Source organism: Acanthisitta chloris, unplaced genomic scaffold, assembly GCF_000695815.1.
Source record: "Acanthisitta chloris isolate BGI_N310 unplaced genomic scaffold, ASM69581v1 scaffold14355, whole genome shotgun sequence".
Classification (NCBI taxonomy): Eukaryota; Metazoa; Chordata; class Aves; order Passeriformes; family Acanthisittidae; genus Acanthisitta; species Acanthisitta chloris.
In genome coordinates, this window is record NW_008675448.1 from 49 (window position 1) to 6,782 (window position 6,734).

At 42.9% G+C, this 6,734-nt stretch overlaps 1 pseudogene; it reads left to right on the top strand.

The window, feature by feature from the left end:
- Positions 1 to 312: 312 nt before the first annotated feature.
- LOC103803223 lies at positions 313 to 5,144 on the top strand (annotated as a pseudogene).
- The last annotated feature ends 1,590 nt before the right edge of the window (positions 5,145 to 6,734 follow it).

The window sequence follows — 6,734 nt, forward strand, 5'->3', positions numbered from 1 at the left end:
GGCTCTGTAGTAAAGGGCCGTTTGCACTAGTTGTGCTGCTCCAGGTCCGGGTTCGAGGCGTTAAGGAGCAAACCCCAACGCCTAGTGGCTGGGGGCCCGGGAGCAGAGCGTGTCACCTCCTGCCGAGCGAAGCTGTGCTCTGCGCTGAGGTGCTCTGTGTCCTTCTGATGGAATGGTTTGCTCCGTAGTTCGGTGTTACGGCTGGATCCACCGCTGCTATGGGAGGGGCCGGGAAATGCCAAAATGAACTGCTGTTGTCTCTTGGCAGAGAAGCAGAGTGTGTATGTGTGTTCCAAGTGTGACAGCTTCAACATGGAGAAGAAACAGGTTTCCAGACACTTTCATGTTGGAGGGCTTGGCATTGCTATTTCCAAGCTGAGCTGGGAGAAAGATTTGGCAAGTTTGAGCATATTTTAGATGCAGTGATTGCTACCAGAAAAGACAATCAGGCTAACAGTTTTGCTTCATCTTTGGTAGGTTAATTTCCTGTCAGTTCAAAATGTGAGATGGAATTTTTTTCTTCAGTTTTGAAGGAAACACTGAAACTGTGTAGAAATTAACTGAATGTCCTATCATTGCACGGGAGACCCTATGGAGACTTTTGCTTACATCAGTGACAGTGTTTCTGATGAAGCTCTTAGAGGGTGTAAGTACATCTTTTTATTTTTCATTTTAAAGTAGTTGGTGTTTCTGAGCCAAGCTGCATTACTGATAATTCACCTGATGCTGTCACATCAGGTTGTTGTCAAGGCAGAGCCTGTTTCGTTCTGTTGTCATTCACTTAATTTTCTTTAAGCTGCAACTGTATGGAAGCTGCTTTGCTGGAGTTTTCAGGAATTGATGTAAGGAGATTGAAAAGATTCCTTGTCACTGAAATAATAGGTGATTTGTGAGGGTCATAGAATCCCAGACTGGTTTGGGTTTGGAAGGACCTTAAAGCCCATCTTGTTCCACCCCCTGCCATTGGCAGGGACACCTTCCACTAGCCCAGGCTGCTCCAAGCCCTGTCCAGCCTGGCCTGGAACACTTCCAGGGATGGGGCAGCCGCAGCTTCCCTGGGCAACCTGTTATTTTGTTCAGGCCTTCTATGAAGAGGTGTAGGAAATGTCCTTCAAATGCTATCATCAGGTCCATGAAACATGGGAATGAGTTGAGGTGAGAGGAGAGCCAGAAGGAGAGCCCATGTCACTCTGACAGCAGTTACTGCCAAGGTGCATTCCCAAAGTAGTTGGATTACTAAGTGATTTTCAGAGTTAGAAAACCACCTGTGTAAATATGTAGCAGCAAAATGGTAGGTGAAGATACCTGTACCCAATGAGAGGGATTGTAATAGGCCTTTTTATCCAGGGAATGCTGCCATTAGGAATAGGGTGCTGAGAGTGACTAAGAGCACACCCAGCCCTTGATATTTAGGTTCTTTAAGTTCCAAGTACAACACTTTCTCTTTTTGTTTTAAGTACTCTTTAACTGTGTTTCTCAAAGTGCACAAGAAGTGAAGCTGGGGAGAGCCTTTTCTGACAGCAGTGTAGAAACTTTAGGGCATATTCACCTGAAGTTTCAGGTTTGTGTTTAAAATACACCAAACAGACTTGAAGTGAGAATTTCAATTTTGGATGTAGATTTTTCTCATCTAAGATTTGAGTATTAGACGTTTTATATACAAACTTACATCACGTCAGCTGTGAGGTATAAGATCATGCTGAAGAAACCTCAGGCTGTCACAGGAGGCGTAGTGAAGTTCAGGGTGTGCTTTTTTTAAACGTAGAAAACAAATAATTTCCCTTCTCCTATAATGAAGTTCAGGGTGTGCTTTTTTTAAATGTAGAAAACAAATAATTTCCCTTCTCCTTTTTGCAGGCAAGTCAGTTTGAAATAAAACCAAATGGAAAGGGAGAACACTGCAAGTCGAGTTGGCCAAGGAAAGCTTTTTGCACAGGTAAAAATCAATTCTTAAAAGTGTATGTTGTTGCTAAAGTTATCCTTTTTCTGTTTCTCTGATAATATTATGGTTGTGCTTTCATCTTCTATACCCTTATTCTCTCAGTGTTTATAGCCACTGTTGGACTGTTAATGTATATTCAATACTGCAACATGTTTTTCATCATTATTCATTAAATGGCAGATGCTAATTCCCTGAGTAGTGGATAGTTGCTGGTCTGTTGGAGGGCTCACTGCCAGCTACAATTTAGCACAAAATCAGATCTTTCTTTCATGTACGATCACTTTTTGGTACAGTAATTTAGCACAAAATCAGACCTTTTTTTCATGTACGATCACTTTTTGGTACAGACTTGCCATGGAGAGGGAGGAGGCAAAGCTGCAGAAAGAAGAGCCACAGAGAAATCACAAAACATGTGTGTTGGAATCATTGAAACAGACTGGAGTTGTGGACTTTCCCATGAAAGCAGTGCCAGGTACAGAGGTGCCAGACCATAAGGTATGGTGGGTTACATGTATGAGAGAATTAAACCAACAGAAACCAGAACTGGGCACAAGCTTATTGCATCTAAATTTATGCCAAACCTCTATGCTCTATGTCAGGAAACTTAATTCAGGGTGACAGTCCAAGCTGTGACAAGCAGTCTGAAGAAATGCCTCGTGTAGACACGTAGAAGGCTCCTGTCGTTCCTTGCAATGACTGGAAATAATCTCGATCATACTGTGTTCTCTTGTCATGTTCAATTGGTAAATGCTTTGTTGCTCCTGTATGTTGGGAATATCTTCATGTCACCCTTAAAAGCTTGTAAAGAGAATGTGTCTTATTTCTGTACAGCACATACTGTTTTGGTGGCTGAGCTGTCAGGAACTAACCTCTGTGCTTCAGCACATTCAAAGTCAGGGGCTGCACATGCTTACAAAGGGAAGAATAAAATCACTAAAAATAAAAATTTAGGCCAGAAAAATTATATTTACTACAAAGTCTTCAAAATTACTTGCTAAGCAGGGAATGATTTTGGAAAGATTTTTTTTTTGTGTGTGGGAAAGGGGAAAAGAGCAAAATAACAGTGATCCTGTCTGTAGTTACCACTGTTAGCTCATAAACCAAGTGCCTTATGTTAAAAATAGTACTTGTAAAGAAATTTGGTTATTTATTATCATTCTTTATTTGCAGGTTGTAGAAGTTTGGTTTTTTGTCTGGTTTTGGTTTGTTTCCTTTTTGAGAAGGAAGTTGGCCAAGTTGCACAGGAGGGCTATATCTCAGTAAAGAGAGTAAACACAACAGAACTAGTCACAGATGGGTCATTATTGGTGTTCTTGTTATCCAAGAATAAACATCTTCTCTATTCCAGGGTTACTTTCACCTCTTTTTAAACAGTGATTATTTTTCTTTTCTTTTAGAAATGGGTGGTTGGTAAATTTGATTTGGCAGAGCCTGTCCTGCAGCTTAGGAATCAACAGGAAAAAAAGAAAATATCCTTGTCCTGTTGTTTGGGCATAGGTACAATTCCTTTCCTTCTTTTGTCTTATGGAAAAACACTTGCTTAACAGTCTTAATCTTGATTACTATGTCAGACTTAACTTACTGAATCTCCTCAGTAAATCTTGCCCTAGGTTTGTGTGATTTGAATCAGTTTTTACACTGCAAGTCAGTTGCCTAAAGGCTTATGGTCACAACATGCAAAAGGACTCTTTGGTGTCCTGTCGTGCAGAATCCAGGCTGCTCGTAGAGACTGAATGGTGCTTGCTGGGGGAGTCATATTTTCATTCCTTAACTCAGACTAACATTGTGAAATATGACCATCAAAATATTGCCATAACCTTAGAAAGCTGCAGCCAGACTTGACACAGTTCCTGTGTCCGAGCTCACCTGGCACTTGGGAGGGACGGATGACAGCACAAGCAAGAAACATCAAGGAGAATTCACTGGAACCAGGAAACCACCTGAAAAGCTGAGACCACTGGACAGTGAGGCTCAGAATGGAGCAGCAGCTATCCCCTCTGGGTGCCAGTCACATTCAAAACACACAGGCTCACCACAGCTCGTCTTAATCTTGATTACTATGTCAGACTTAACTTACTGAATCTCCTCAGTAAATCTTGCCCTAGGTTTGTGTGATTTGAATCAGTTTTTACACTGCAAGTCAGTTGCCTAAAGGCTTATGGTCACAACATGCAAAAGGACTCTTTGGTGTCCTGTCGTGCAGAATCCAGGCTGCTCGTAGAGACTGAATGGTGCTTGCTGGGGGAGTCATATTTTCATTCCTTAACTCAGACTAACATTGTGAAATATGACCATCAAAATATTGCCATAACATAACCTTAGTGCAGCCAGACTTGACACAGTTCCTGTGTCCGAGCTCACCTGGCACTTGGGAGGGACGGATAATAGCACAAGCAAGAAGCATCAAGGAGAATTCACTGGAACCAGGAAACCACCTGAAAAGCTGAGACCACTGGACAGTGAGGCTCAGAATGGAGCAGCAGCTATCCCCTCTGGGTGCCAGTCACATTCAAAACACACAGGCCAGCCAGACTTGACACAGTTCCTGTGTCCGAGCTCACCTGGCACTTGGGAGGGACGGATAATAGCACAAGCAAGAAGCATCAAGGAGAATTCACTGGAACCAGGAAACCACCTGAAAAGCTGAGACCACTGGACAGTGAGGCTCAGAATGGAGCAGCAGCTATCCCCTCTGGGTGCCAGTCACATTCAAAACACACAGGCTCACCACAGCTCAATCAGAGATCAAAATCCAAACCCAGTGAGTAGTCTGAACTGCCTCCAACAAAGAATCTTAATAGTGAAATATTAGGGAAAGTTTTCCTACTAGATCAAAGCAATGTTAGTGGAGTTGCAGCTCAAAGTGATACGTTTTCCTACCAGATCAAAGCAATATTAGTGGAGTTGCAGCTCAAAGTGATACAAGTGTTTCTGATAGTGACATTGATTCTGAGGAGGAGATCAGACCAATAATAAAGAGACAGAGGTACAGAAAGCTGAAAATGTTGAGACTGAAAGTGACCACTTGGAAATTGTTGGGGATAATTTTGAATTAAAATACAATACTCACTGGTCCTTCAGCAGTCCAAATGCCTCGGATAAAGCTATCAAAGGAAGTTCCAGAGAGACTAGGGGATGTGGTGATGGTTATGATTCAGCAGATACAGTAAAACCACAAAAGCCACAAAACTGCAATTTTTGAAGATTCTAAACAGGTGAAGGTGGAAAATAAATATTAACTAACAAAAATGTGGTTTGATAAATGACTTCTCACTGAACACTTGCATTTTGAAAGAACACATTGAAAGGAAAGGGAAACATAGAAACTCCCAAATTGCTGCCCTGCACAGAGTACAGCAGCTAACAGTACAACTGACACAGGGGAGAGTGAAAGCTCTTGTTCAGAGTCTGAGAAAGGGGAGGCTGAAATCAGTTCTGACTATGAGTCCATGATGCAAAACCATTACCACTTAGACCTTACTTTAGATGACTTGAAAGCATGCTAGGTGAATCACCTTTTTCTTGAAGTACTCAAGCTGGACAACTTCCCTTTAGCTTCATGCTTGCTTTCTGCCTGGGATCTACAGTTAGTTTATTCCAGGTCTGTTGTTCAAGCTCACTCATCAGGAAAGTTTGTGAGGTTTACACACATCCCACAGTGCTGTTCCCCACCATATTAGTACTGGAAGGTAAGTACTATGACCCACATACTAACCATCAGCTTTGGAGCTCTATAAAACACCAAGTAGCTCATTCCCTAAAAATCGCCACGTCTCAGCACAAAGGCTGAGAGATATAAGTGCTCTGTGGGACACAGCTGCCTCTGTGCACTGTGGAGTCAAACTGGCTGGCTTTGCACCAGTGATGCCATTCCTTTGAAGGCAGCCCCTCTGGAGCTGACTTCTGAACTCAGCCACAAACACGATTTTCTTCACCACAGGTAGGCTAGTACTAAGAATTTAAGCACTTCTGCCAATGTACAGGACCTACAGGCAACAAGGAGAAAAAAAACTGAAAGAAAACAGTACAGTTTCCCCTTGGGCAGCAGCAACCTGCTGAGGTCACTGCTGCTCCTCGGAAACCACAGAAGGAGTGGTGAACTCTGGGGAGGAGCTGCCCACAGGACTGAGCATCCTGGATGCCAAGGGTGGAGCTAAGCAGGAAAGCTAGCAGAGAAAACAGTACCATTGCCATGGACAGTTGATGTACCTGGGGTTTTCTTTTTTAATTAAAAACACCTCCTTCCTCCTGCACTCAGAGGACAAGGGGCTGCCCAGCTGCCAGCACATTGCTGCAGGTGACACTGACAGGGAGGGCTGACTGGTTTTGGCTCAGCACCAGGACAGTGTACATGGCTTTGAGAATGGAGCCAGCTCAAGCCTTTCTGCCTTGGCAGGAGTGTCTGCTTCCAAAAGAGAAGCACAAGTGCATGTCTGTGATCTAAGCACTTTAGAAGAGATGCTTATTCATAGTAAAATTACAATATTTCCAGTAAAAAAACCATGCCAGATGCTGTGAGCTCACTGGATTTGCTGGATTTCCCACCACCATCCCATTCTAAGGATGTTGGTATTTTAATAATATACATTTCTCCTGTATTTCAAATCCCACATTGTGCGGATGAAGGTTGAATGAGGAAGATCTAAATGTACTCAACACCTTTCTTTTTCCCACACAGCATGGAGGAAACAAACAGAAACAGCTTTTTCTTTCATCCCAGAGTATCTCACATGCTTCAAGATCCAGCCCAGGAGCTCTGGGTAGCTCCAGGAGATGAATACATGGCACTTTA